General features: G+C 49.7%; 1 pseudogene; it reads left to right on the plus strand.

Moving 5' to 3' along the window:
* Window positions 1-8,780: 8,780 nt before the first annotated feature.
* LOC144121030 (cullin-3 pseudogene) lies at window positions 8,781-11,012 on the plus strand (annotated as a pseudogene).
* Window positions 11,013-13,706: the final 2,694 nt, after the last annotated feature.

Raw genomic sequence — 13,706 nt, forward strand, 5'->3', positions numbered from 1 at the left:
CGTACAGGCGCGTTTTTACATAACGAAGATGACAACAAAGATTGCGGCCCGCAGCAGGCGGTGTTTCCCAGTCAAGACTCGGCAATGATGTATCATGGATAATGAATCATGAACACAATCCCAGACGCGCCAGATCACTCCCTGCCTAACTCATAGCTTGCAAAAGGCTAAGAGAGCAAATCAAAGCAATTCTCGCCTACCAGAGCCAGCGCGACGTACATTGATGAAGTGAACCTGTGAAAACTTCTCTATGTATGGTGATCGAATAAGTTTTTCATGTTGTCAAATTCTTTAATCACCATGATAATACGTACGGAAAAGGAGATAAGGAAAAAAACAAAAACTGGAAATTTCTAAGCTCGATTCTTCCTGATAATAGTGTATTTATTGTTGCGATGTCGTGACAGGTGTCTTATACATCTACGGCTCGCTAAAATTTCTGTAGCTAATAACGGAACTCAGAGCTGGGACTCGCGAAATTACACTCGCACTCTTTTCATTTATTGATACCGTACTAGGCCCCGTGGTCGACTTGCAGAAATGACCCATTAATCACACCAACTAGAATACTTACTCCAATCCTTTGTTGAATTTATCAATTTTTAATGACTACAGCGGACTTAATTGACCATGCAGCCGCGATCAGGGCCAGGTTCCGTCCAGTTAAGTAAGCAGTTGCCTGTCATGAACAGCTGCTTGTCGACAGTGTATACCACAATGCACCTCTCGGCAAAGACAAGAGAAAAGCGATAAACTGTTCAGACTATTTCTTAGCATTAGCTATAACTCCCAGCGCACGCTGGGAGACTGTTTATTAAAAAGATTAAAAAATACCCAGTCTTGGCATCGTCTTTTCTGACCATAAGTGTTCGGAACGGATCTCTGTCAGCGAGTGAACAACAGTTGACGCAGTGCATTGCAGCTCTCTAACACCACCATCGCATTTTCTTCTGGCGCAGTGGTGGTCGCCATGGGCAAGCCTCAAGCTGGCATAACCTTAGGCCGCATCGCGATGTACGGCCAGTACGACGAGTGCCTCGGCATCCGGTATCATGAGGGTCTCTTCCAAGGCAGGTACTGCATGGTCCACGTGTACCACGACGCCTCCCCAATGCCTCCCAAGCTGATGAAGGCCGCTGAGAAGTTCATCAAGCACCACAAACTCTAAGCGAGCGCCAGCAGTTGGCGCCGCAGAAATTGGACGCATGTGGCGCGTGCGTCCTTCGCGGTATACACTGCACTACGGAAAACATCAGTACGATGCTGATCGCATTTGCATGACTTGCAGCGCTAGAAGAACCAAAACTCTTACGGAGAGGATGGTGGCAAAGAGCGCAAGAACTGAAGCAAGGATAACACCGTTAAGTCATGCACGCCCTAAAGGAGTACGGCATTCGTGCATTCAAAACATGTGCATGAATGCATTTGAAAATCAATGGCTTTCGATTGACGACAGTCGGATGTTGTACGCTAACAATACAAGCCTTCATTGTTGCCCCCTCAAAGTGTTCGTGTTCTATAACGGTGGATCTAGCATCAGTCGTTAAAACGATAAGTGGGCCATAACCGCTAGAGTTCATGCCACTGCATCTCTGGGCTGATTCAGAGCTTCAGTCGGAGGGTCACATATTTAGAAGGGCGAATTGTATTGCGTTTGAGGCGCTGAGGTTTTCAATTTTTATGTCGGCGCCTCACAGACAAATTTTAATGCGACTCTTCTGCTCTGTTTTGTTAATTTTTTGTGTGTGTTCGTTAGTTTTTTATGGCCGCTTAACTTACGAGTTCCTTCTGTACTTTGCTTCTTTCATCTCAGTTGTAACAGTATGTCGGCAGTGTCTTCGAAGTGGCAACCAACTATATCACTACCATAGTCCCGCTACTCAAGTACAGTGTTCGCGGACCTTGCGTGTGTCAGTAAGAAGACGTGCAAGTCATCATTGATCACTGTAAGTACACCCCGAGGTGCGAGGAATCACTTGCGTGTGTCTTCCAGCAGCTTTCACCACAGGCCTCGTAGCATGTGAGACCAAATCAAACAAAGACGACACCAGTACCGTGGTGCTGTTGTAATGCTCCTCCTTTTGCTATAATTCAGCTGACCTTACAGTATTCCCATGCTGAAACCGAGGTACTGCTTCTCATACCACCAACTCTTACAAAAGGCATCTCCATTTCTTCAAAGCAGTAGTGGGTGATCTCAAGGTTAATCTCAAGGCTCCGTGGTGCAAGATTGACCAGCCAGTCAAGCTGGACCAACGCCAAACCCTGATTGTGTAAGTAATGAGGAATATGTGCACCTTGACACGTTTATTTATTTATTTTTTTTATTTATTTAATTTGTAATGGGACCGACGGCAGCAGTTCAAGCAGCGCAGCGAAGAGGTAGACGAAGGGCAGCTGCAATTTCGAGTGATGCCTGTAAGTGTGTCCATCGCTTCACTGTTCGGCCAACGCCCACCGACCTGTGCTTCCTATAAACACCTTTATTCTTCTTGGGTGTGTCTCGGTTCGCGTCCCGCTCCTCATCCTGAACTTCAAAGCGGAACGCTTCTCGTCCTAACCACCATGCCGCAAGGTCCAAGCGAACCATCGCAGCCCATCCCTACCACCTTCCCCTGTTCCGGCTTGCCGCGCCAGCGTGACCACTCTTTAGTGGCACCGACGACCAAGACGTCCACGATCGGCTGTCCTATTACGAGCGCGTCAGCAGTTGCAATATGTGGGACGATTGCGTTAAACTGAGCAACGTCCACTTCTACCTCACGGACGTTGCCAATCTACGGTTTCGCAACCATGAAGCCGACCTTCCCACCTGGTCCTCCTTTAAGACGACCTTCGCCGACGTTTTCGGCCGCCGCGCCGTCCGGAAACTTCGCGCCGAGCAACGTCTTCGTGCTCTAGCTCAGCTACCGCCAGAGGCATTCACTAGTTATATCGAGGATATCGTTGCTTATGGAAGCTTGTCAACCCGTCCATGACGGAAACTGATAAAATCAACCGCATCCTTAAAGGGATCGCCGATTACGCATTTCAGATGCTCCTGGCGAATAACCCCAGCTCCGTCGCTAAGTTATCCAGCTGTACCAAAGTTACGACGAGCTCCGAAAGCAACGTGTAACTACGCGGCAGTCCGGCGCGTCTGCAGAGGGTCTCGATGGCTTGGCCCTTGGTGGCTCGTCTTCTGAGAAGTCCCAGTTTATGCAGCACGTCAAAGACTTCGTTCGCGAAGAAGTCGCTCGGCAGCTTTCTCTGCTACATCACATTCTCGACCTCCTCTGCCCTACTCCCGACCGGGCAGCATCACTCACGCTCACTATGCGCCGTGCTATTAACCTTCACTGCCCACCTGTTGTCCAATTTCCTCAGGCGTTCTGCGCATAGTATTTTACTCTGAGCTTCCCGTGCTTCGAACGATGCCCAGCCCATGTCCCCCTGTACTGCCTCGTTTGTGGTTTTTCCGTAGGCATCTAGTGCTAATCTTTTATTGTAGAAAGCTACGCGCCACCTGGTGGCAGCCATGGGAACTGAAAGCACTTGTCCCGAATTTCTGCTAAGGTGACAGCGGTGTGTTGTGCTGTGGAGCACGGCGGCGCACCCGTAACACCGGCCGCGATGCTCAATATCATGGAGAAAGGGACGAATTTAGGAGAGGCCGTAACGTCATTTTTTTTAGCGAGACGTGAGTGCTCCCCTCGCTGGTTGTAAGCAGTCTCAGCGGGCTTGCGCATGCGCAGCAGACAGTCTCGCGTCTCCAGAACTGACAGAGGCGCCGATGATGCAGACCACGCCGCTGCGCCCAACGTTATCTATTGCCATCGGCCAAAGACTCCAAATGGTCCTTGCGAAAGCACGCGTCTCCCGGAACACTTTTCGTCACACTGCTCGGATAGCACGGGTCCATCCTAAGTTTTCCTTCCTCCATGCTCAACACAGTTCCCATTGGAGCAGGCGCGGCCGAAAAAAAATATGTTGTGTTGCTTGCTGCGTGCTCCCTGTTTCGCGTCTCCGTTAGTGGTAGAAAACTCCGGTTATAGCTCCGATTTCTACTACTTTGGCGCGCCTGGCGACTGAAAGAGAACAAATGTTTCCCGTACAAAAATATCCTGTGGCCAGCTATATTCAATTCGCCCAAATAGCTATAACCTTTCCTGGGCGTCTTTGACTGTAGTTTCAGGTGGATATACTTATCTATTGACAGCTAAAGGCAGTTGTATGGGTCGGAAAATATAGCTCTAGTGGCATAGATTTTTCAACAGCCAGCACTAAGGAGTGCTTTGGGTATGTAGTCCTTGTTATGTCCTAGTTATGCAGTCCTAGTTACGCAGTCCTAGTTATATTTTACGTCTAACAGTAGCCAAGCCACGTAAGATACACCTCGACTTTCCGGCATTCCCACGGCGGATGAGGTGCCCCACGGAGGACGTAAAGAATTCTTCCTCCGTGAAGTGCCCTTTAAGGAACTCGCATCGACGGTAGCACCAGCTTTCCGCGTAGGTGATATTTGGAAACTCTATGGGCAGGACAACGGTGCTTATAAAAAAAAAACCACCTCTTGTCACCGCTTCCCGCAGCGACGGTGGCGCTTGCGTCGTTGGCATTAAATGGGCACTAAAGAGGAATCTGAACTCGTCTTTTAACGCGGGAACTCGATCTACACGTTCCGGGCAATCTTAGAAACTTCGAATTATTGTGCTGTGCGGCCGATTGCCCTAATTAAATCGAAATAAGCGCCCCGGCTCCCGCCTTTTTTTTTTTAACTCAACGCGGTAGGTAGGCGAAGTCAACCAACGCGTCAAACAGTTCCGTGGCGGCTTGCCGCTCTGCCATCGTCGGAGTGACACGTAAATCAAAGAGTCCTCGTGTATTTTTATTTCCGTGGACTTAATTTGCGGCTATATTGCCTGTGACTGAAACTGTCTATTCACTGAAACCTAAAAAGCAGAATAAAAGCGAAAGCGAAGCCGCCACTGGACTGGCTGAAAGGCGCTACATTTGTTTGTTGTCTGACTCCTCCTACCTACCGCGTTGAGTTCAAAAAAAGGCGACAGTCGGGACATTAATCCAATTTAATTAGGGAAATCGGCCGCACGGGGCAATAATTCGAAGTTTCTATGAATGCCTGGAACGTGTAGATAGAGTTCCCGCGGTAAAAAGACGAGTTCAGATTCCTCTTTAGTGCACCTTTAAGGAGGCTGGCCCGGTGAAGCTTCATCGCTGAGCAAGCGCGTGCAAGAGTGGGTCACTGACTTCGCACATTTGGGTGCACGCCGCGAGGTTTCGTTCTTCTCTTGACGCGCCTGTTCGCACTGCGCCATCCGTAACTGAAAGGTGCATATTTGCATGCCCTCGTCAGCGCATGCTATAGGCTTACGGCGTATTCCAAACGGGGATCCGGAGCTAGTTTTCTTGCTGCGCGAAACAGAAGAGCTGGTTTCAATGGCCATATTTGGATTCAGATCCTGAATTCTGACTGGACCGCGACGGTGTGGTCCCTTTATAGGCATCTCGCTGCTTCGCGGGTTCAAAGAGATTCTCCGGATCGCCCTTTGGAATTCGCCGTTAGTTTCTGAGGGATGGTTCAAATATACGGCGGCCACGCACGCCGCCAAGTTATAATTCCCATCCAATAGCGGTCGCAGTAGGCCGACTGACAGTGGAATGCCCTTTGATTTGAGTTGAACGCCTCCATACGTTTATGCAACGGGTTGAAATCTCGTTGCGGCATAGTTAATTTAGTAATTTGTTTCATGCGTAGCTTTCTTGACTAAGTGCAAGCAGTCGTAACTCGCACGAGACAACACAGGGTCCAAGAGTGGAATTAGCCGGGCCAGTTGGTACATGACACATAAATAACAGCGCGACAGACGGGACAATAAGGAAGAGACACAAACACGAGCGCCACAAACACGATCGGCAGAAACAGCGCTCGTGTTTGTGTCTCTTCCTTATTGTCCCGTCTGTCGCGCTGTTATTTATGTGCAATACAGGGTGTTTCACCTCAGACTTTACACGATTTAGCCGCCATGGTAGCTCAGTGGTTATCGCGCTTGGCTACTGACCCGAAAGGCGGCGGATCGATCGCAGCGACAGTCGCATTTCGATGGGGGCGAAATGCTAGAGGCCCCGTGTACTGTGAGATGTCACTGCACGTTAGGTGATAGAAATTTCCGGAGAACTTCACTACGGCGTCCGTCATAGCCTGAGTCGCTTTGGGACGTTAAGATCCCATAAACCATCAAAGCCAAACTTACGCTATCTAAACCGCAGCGTTGGCCTAATGGTTTGAGCATACGCCTCGCATGCGGGAGGTACAGGGTTGGATCCCCCGTGCCGCCGGGTACAAACCAGTGAAACAACCTGTACAAACTTTCCCGTGACCTGGTGCTCGGCTTCTTGAGGGTGAAATGCTTGGAAAATGGGTCTTTGACTCCACCGTGAGTAGAAGAAAATACCTTGTGCCATGGCGCTCTTTGGCCAAAGCTGCCCTATAGCTCCATAAAAATCCATCATCACCATCATCATCTTTACGCTATCTAAACCCATTACACTATCGCGGCATACCCTGAAGGCGGAGCTTAAGTTTTCTCTCCAATTTTTGTCATCGAAGATGTGTATGAGGCTAGAAACCCAATAAACAAAGATTATTATTGCGAAGGACAAAATCTCTCTACATGATTAGGTCGAAGGACACGTTGCCCTCTTTTTCGCGAATTAGAATTTACTGCGTAGGCAAGCTAAGAGAAAAGAGCAACCCATCAGCTATATGTAGAGTGAAAAATGCTTATGAAACAAACAGATGGCAAGCAGCTGTAGTGCTCTCTCAGAAAATGCTGCCAGTTGACAGTCCACATTAATGTGTACTATCGGCCGCAAAAGTTTACCGGATGAGAGCGTGCGAGAAAAAAAAATATTTCGATGCAGTCACGTAAGCCAATGGTCTGACATGTGTGAAGGTATACGTGCATGCTCCATCAGCTTGTAACTTTACCAAGCGGCTGGGTATCGAGGCAGGGCATCAGTAATTCTTTTCCCGAGAACTCGCACTCGGTAATTTTTAACGTCTGAATAACATAGGACTTGGAGAAACATTTTTCCAGCCAGGCATTACTTTGCGTAGGTTAAATATATATAATCTTTCTACTGTTGCCCCAAGTCTCACCCCAAAATTTTTGTTCTGTTTTGCCATGAATGTGCGTTGCATATATATGTACTATATATGTACTGGACCAGTAACTTGCCAAAAATCAGCAGCGAAAAGTCGCAGAAACATCCATAAGTGCGTACGAACACGAACGCATTACGTAACCCGTCATTTCCGGCGCCGAATCGTCGCCTCCTCATTCACATCGATGGCCGTAGCGGTAGCTTCCAAGACCCTGCATAAAACTAAGTGGAAGCTTCGTGACCGCTAAAAAGGTGTTCATGGACAGTAGTTTTAGGTCAAAAAAAAAACAACAGCTCCAAATTACAGCGTGTAGTGAAAATGTGAGAGATCAAGCCTGCGAAAAGCAATCGTAAGGTCAAAGCACCGCGCCTTTTATTGAATATTAGTGCGCCTAAAGGGCTCAGCAACGATTCCTATAAATGGCTGTTCCCCACGCACTTACTCTCAAACACTAGCCAGAAAGTCTGATCGCAACCGTTTTTCTGTTCTTTGATTGTTTTGTGGTGAGCATACTGGTGCTTATTTTTGTCTGCTGTTAGCTGCTTTGTGCAAATTGATCTGTTCGACAGGTGACATTGTCGCAGAATGAAAAATAAAGTTAATCCGGATTGCAGGTTCAGATACTAGCAAAACCGTCTCCTGCGTGTATGTGATCGTCTCTTGCTCTTGTTGTTGTCCTCAAGAAGCTAATGGTTTGGTTTAGTTTCTTTTATGGGGATTTAACGTCCCGAAGCTACTAAGGCTATGAGAGGCACCGTAATGAAGGGCTTCTGAGATTTCGACCAACCGGGGTTCTTTAACGCATCGCACAGTACACGGACCTCTAGAAATTCGCCTCCATCTAAATGCAACCACCACGGCCGGGATCGAACCGGCGCCTTTCTGGTCAGCAACCGAGCGCCATAGCCACTCAGCCACCACGGCGGCTTAGAAGCTAATGACACGTTGTTGTTGTTGTTGGCCTCATAAAATGGCATACACCCACAACGGACATCCTAGTGCGAGTGCTCATCATCGTCGTCTTCAACGCCGCATGCACAGCCTGGTGCGAGAGCTCCGTCCCGCGGCATTGCCCTCTCATCGCCGTCTTCTATGCAGCACTAATCCAGATGTTCAGACCCGAGCAAAAAAATCATTTGCTTTTCCGCTAAAAAAAAAGGACAGAAAACTGAATCAGTCATCATGTGCGTACCTCATTTTAGCCATTCAAGCATGAAAAATTCGTAAAATCAGCTGGCAAACAAAAGCCCGTGCTTTCGCTCTGAATCGAATGTTGTAAACATAATCTGTGAATTTTTCACCAATAAACCACTCATCCCGCCACTATGAGATCTCCATTAAATATGTAACGCTAATTGAAACTGTTTGGCAGTAATGCAGCCGAGTTTAATATGTTTAGATTACTGGAATTAATTTGTGTTTCATAACTACGTCCGTATTGGAAGAGTACCTACACGTTCTTGTGCACATGCACGCGCATGGGAAACAGTCATACCGGAAGAGAAAGAAGTGCCGATGGCTCGAGCAGAGCTGTAAACAGCGAAAAGAACGTGAAGCGGCGGACGCCATAGCCTCAGTCCCCGAGAAGAAAAAATCCAAGAAGGTGTGGGTATCGATGTTTCGCCGTCCGGGGGAAGATGACATCCCCGATAACGTCTGGCAGCCCTTGTGGAACGCCATACAAGGTATCCAGGCGAACGGCTCGGATGGTGAGCGATTCGACGAGCTGTACCGCAGAGCCTACACCACGCTGTTCCACGGACAAGGGGCGATACTCTACGGCGGCCTGCGCGAAGCGGTAGTTGAGCAACTGGTGAACAACGTGCGGCCAAGGATCGTGGCCTCCGCTCAAGACACCTTCCTGCAAACACTAAACAGCGCTTGGAACGAACATCAGCCCAAGATGAAAGTGATAGACCACTTTGCCTTGCATATGGACTCCGTGTACGTACCGCAGAACGAAGAGCATAGTGTGTACAACTTGGGCAGGGTTATTTTCCGGGACGAAATAGCCCGCCACGTTGACATACGGGATACGCTTCGGGATGCACTGCTTCACATGATAAACCGCGAGCGCATGGGCGAGAACGTCGACAGGGTTCTGATCAAGGACACTTGTGAGATGCTGGGAAAGCTTGGTATTGATAATTCAGTCTACGAGCAAGACTTCGAGCGCCCATTTCTGGCGCAGACCGCAAGTTTCTACGCCCTGGAAAGTGAGAAGCACCTTGCTAAAATGACGGCGATCGCCTACGTCGACATGGCGGAGCAGCGTATCAGCGAAGAGGTGGAGCTGGCAAAGGAGTGCCTGAGTGTTTCCACCCAACGCCTCATCAGACATGTGGTCTACGAGGAGCTGATCGCAAACCATGTCAAGAAAATCGTGGATATGGAAGGCTCGGGAGTTGTACACATGCTGGTACACAAACAGGTGGAGGAACTAGCTCGCATGTTTCGTCTGCTTAGTCACACTAAGAACGGCTTGGAAACATTTTTAGATCGTGCGAACACGTACGTGCGGGAGCTTGGCAGGTCAATTATGACGGAGGACGGTGACGAGACAGACTCACTCTGTATTGTAAAGAAGCTTCTGGATCTTAAGGACCAATTTGACCACCTACTGCACAGCTCTTTTAATGGCGAGCGCCTGGTGAAGCAGATGATCGATGCCAACTTCGAGTACTTCCTCAGCCTCAACCGTAAGTCGCCCGAGGATTTGGCCTTGTTTGTAGATGACATACTGAGTAACAGCATAAAAGAAATGACTCGCCAGCAGCGAGAGCAGCTCCTCGACAAAACGGTCGCGATCTTCCGGTTCCTGAAAGACAAAGACCTTTTCGAGAGCTACTACAGGGAGCACCTCTGCAAGCGGCTGCTACTTAACGAAGGCGTTTCAGAGGATGCCGAAAAAAGCATGATCTTCAAACTCAAGGCTCAGTGCGGCCGCATGTTCACGTCAAAACTTGAGGCCGTGCTCAACGACGTCGCTATCTCCAATACCATGACAGCGCAGTTTAAGACCATCTTGGCTTCATGTGAAATCGACTTGCATGAATTAGACCTGAATGTACGCCTGTTGACCAAGGGCTCTTGGCCTGTCCCAGCGGTTACGCAGCAAATCAAGATTCCTGCTGCCCCCCGTGGTGTTTTTGAGACATTCAGGCTGTTCTACATGGCGAAGCACAAGGCCCGGAAGCTGACTCTGCAGCCACAGTTTGGCTCGGCGGAACTGAGTGTGTTCGACGAGGACAACGAGCTGTCCATGTATTCTGCGTCCCCACATCGTTCCAGTGACGCACACACGTACACCATCTTGGTATCCACGTACCAAATGTGCGTTTTGATGCTGTTCAATGACCTCGAGAGGATCCCGTTCGAGGACATAGCCTACAAGACTGGCATTCCCGAGGAGGACTTGGTGAACGTGCTTCTGTCGTTGTCAGCAGGAAAATCCAACGAGAGGGTGCTCGTCAAGGAACCCGAGGCAAATGACATCAAACGAGGCCAGGTCTTTGCAGTGAATCACTCTTTCGCTCCTGAATCTCGCCAGGTGAAGATCGTGTTGCTCGCCGCCCAGAGGAAGAACGAGGCGAACAGGAACGAGGCGGTGGCAGGAAACGTGATCAGTGGAGAACTAAGGTTTCAATTGGACGCCGCAATTGTGCGAGTGATGAAGAAACACCGGAAGCTCTCCTACAACGAGCTCGTCCCTGAGGTTATCAGCTTGCTGCGCATAGGGTTCATCCCTAGCCCCCATGAGATCAAGAAAAGGATCGAGGCCATGGAGAAACGAGAGTACATAAAGAGGGCTCTTGATGACGAGGACGTGTACACCTACGTGCCATGAAAGGGCGAGTGGCGCTCGTAGCGCGAGCTGGTCTCCGTCTTCAAGCAAAATCTCCTTCGAAAAATAAATTCCCCAGGTTTGCGCCACAGCCTTTTATATTTCCTTGTAGCTGCTGGGTGGGCGCCGCCGCAGTGCCTCAGTGGTTATGGCGCTCGGCTGCTGACCTGAAAGACGCGGGTTCGATCCCAGCCGCGGCGGTCGAATTTCAATGGAGGCGAAATTCTAGAGGCCCGTTTACTGTGTGATGAGAGTGCACGTAAAGAACCCCAGGTGGTCGAAATTTTCGGAGCCCATCACTACGGCGTCCCTCATAGCCCGAGTGGCTTTGGGATGTTAGACCCCCATAAACCGCAGCAGCTGGCTACGCGGAAGCAGCGTTATGATGAGCGTCACACAGTCATGCCGCACTTAATTATCGGCATTATATTCTCATGACGAATACTTTGCACTTATTCCGCTTATGAACGCAGAAAAATGGAAGAAGTAGAATAGAGGTGCAGTTCTTAGTGTTACTGCGTGCATATGAGTGCAGGCGGCTCCAACATGAAAGAGAATACGAATATTATTTGCGTTCAGTTCGTATTCCATAAGAATTAGAGGAAAGAAAACTTCCCTTTTCTGTGTAGTTTTGTTCGGGATGCGTAATGGCCATGAGACATTTTCCACTTCAGTGTAGAAGTAGCAACAAAATTTCTTCTTTTTTCGTGCAAATTTACTGTTCCCTTTATTATCGCAGCCAGACGCACAAACAGGCAGGTCTACAGAATGGTGTTTTGGTTTAGTTTATGCGGGTTTAACGTCTCAAAGCGACTCATGCAATGAGGGACGCCGTAGTGAAGGTCTCCGGAAATTTCGACTACCTGGGGTTCTTTAACAGACAGACAGACAGAAAAACTTTATTCAGCAAGTGAGTTTTATGTAGACCCAGCTGGGTCCCTGGGCCACTGCGCGGTCCCGCACTGCATCAAGTAGGTCATGCCGGGACATGACGTCGGCAGCCCGAGTCACCGCAGCAAGCTGCGATGTTGGGTCTGCAGACATAAGCAGGACCTCCCAGTCCTCCCAGCTCGAGATGGCGTGCTGTCCCCGCGGAGGAGGGTCAGCAGGGCAGCCGAAAAGGATATGGGAGAGTGTGGCGTGGGGGTCACCACATAGAGAGCATGCAGGGGATGTGCCGCAATAGGGGGATAAAAGCTGAGGGGATGACAGAGAGCGGGACTGGAGGCGTCTGAAGAGGATCTGTTGGGAGTGCGTAAGAGAGTGGTGGGGAGGAGGGTAAGTCCGACGGTCCAAACGGGGTATTTGCGTGAGCTCCGCAAAGGTGTGCGCCCGCTCCCTCGAGAATCCTGGATCGAGACTGTCCTGAGCCCGGCAAATCAGACCTCGGGCCAATTTATCGGCAGCCTCGTTTAAAGGATTCCCAGAGTGAGCCGGCACCCACTGAAGCTCTACCCTGCGCGGTAAATTTTGGGTAGGGGTGTTCAACAATTGCCAGGCAGGGGCGTGAATCCTGCCCCTGGCAAAGTTGGACAGAGCCGCTTTGGAGTCGCTGAAGATGTATTGGGCGTCCGAATGTGCAAGGGCTAGGGCGATGGCGGTCTCCTCTGCAGAGGTGGCGGTAGAGAGGGCTGCCCTGAGCTGCTTTACCTCCTCTCGCAGAGCCTTCACGTCCGGGTCCTGGGAGGTCCTGGTGTTCGTCCCGGCAGCCTTGGAGGCCCATGTTGCAGTAGACGGGAGGGTCGTTTCCAGCGGAGGAAAGTCGTTCTTGTTAGTTTGCAGCGGAGGAAAGTCATCCTTTTTAGGGGGCATTGCCTTCTGGGGCGATGGGTTGCGTGGTTGGGCGGTGCGATTTCTAGCCATGCACGAGCCGGTGCCCGTGAGGTGCTGGCCTCCACAGAGAATGCAGGTCGGGATGCAGGAGGGCACATCTTGCGGTTCATGCTTGTCTCCGCACCGCGGGCAGAGACCAGTCTTGGGGTGCGGGCACATGTCATACCTATGGCCCGGCCGACGACAGTTCGTGCACGCGTCTGGACTTCCCTTGCACGGCGTGGATCTGTACACTACACTCATGTAGCGTATGGTATGCGGGACTGGTCCGTGCGCAACGGTGATCAGAACGGAATGAGTCCTACCCATTCTGTGGGCTGCAATGATATCAGCATACGGGTTACGGGTTTCACTGTAAAAAAATTCCGTACCTATAACGCAGACTATGTACGTTTTAAATACAGAACCACTTCTGCTTTCAATGAAACGTAGGGAATGACCGTATATTCATTCCAGTATTGAAGGAAACGTCCGTGTTCCTCTGTAGTCGTTGCAGGGAAAAATACTAAACATTCAATTTAAGGGAGGAAAACTTAACACGACAGGACGGTTGACCCCATCGACTATGTGTTGCACCAACCGCACTAATAACTTGCTTAAAGGCAGCAAAAACAGAAGATGCTTATGATGTGACGCCACTTTTACATGATGGACTGCTGGCCCGCAGACTATAGGCATCACATGACGTCCGATTTTTTATTTGTCTGGTTTACTCTTAGCCAACAATGTCCGCAAACTAGCACGGCGAACGACCGTGAGCATGTCTAATGTGATTAACACAATGAAGAGCCGAGGAAGGGTGATAACGCATTACGTTGCTTCAAGGTTGAGTGATTGGTACAAATTGTGAGCAACGTTAAATAA

Source organism: Amblyomma americanum, chromosome 1 (genome assembly GCF_052857255.1).
Source record: "Amblyomma americanum isolate KBUSLIRL-KWMA chromosome 1, ASM5285725v1, whole genome shotgun sequence".
NCBI classification, from domain to species: domain Eukaryota; kingdom Metazoa; phylum Arthropoda; class Arachnida; order Ixodida; family Ixodidae; genus Amblyomma; species Amblyomma americanum.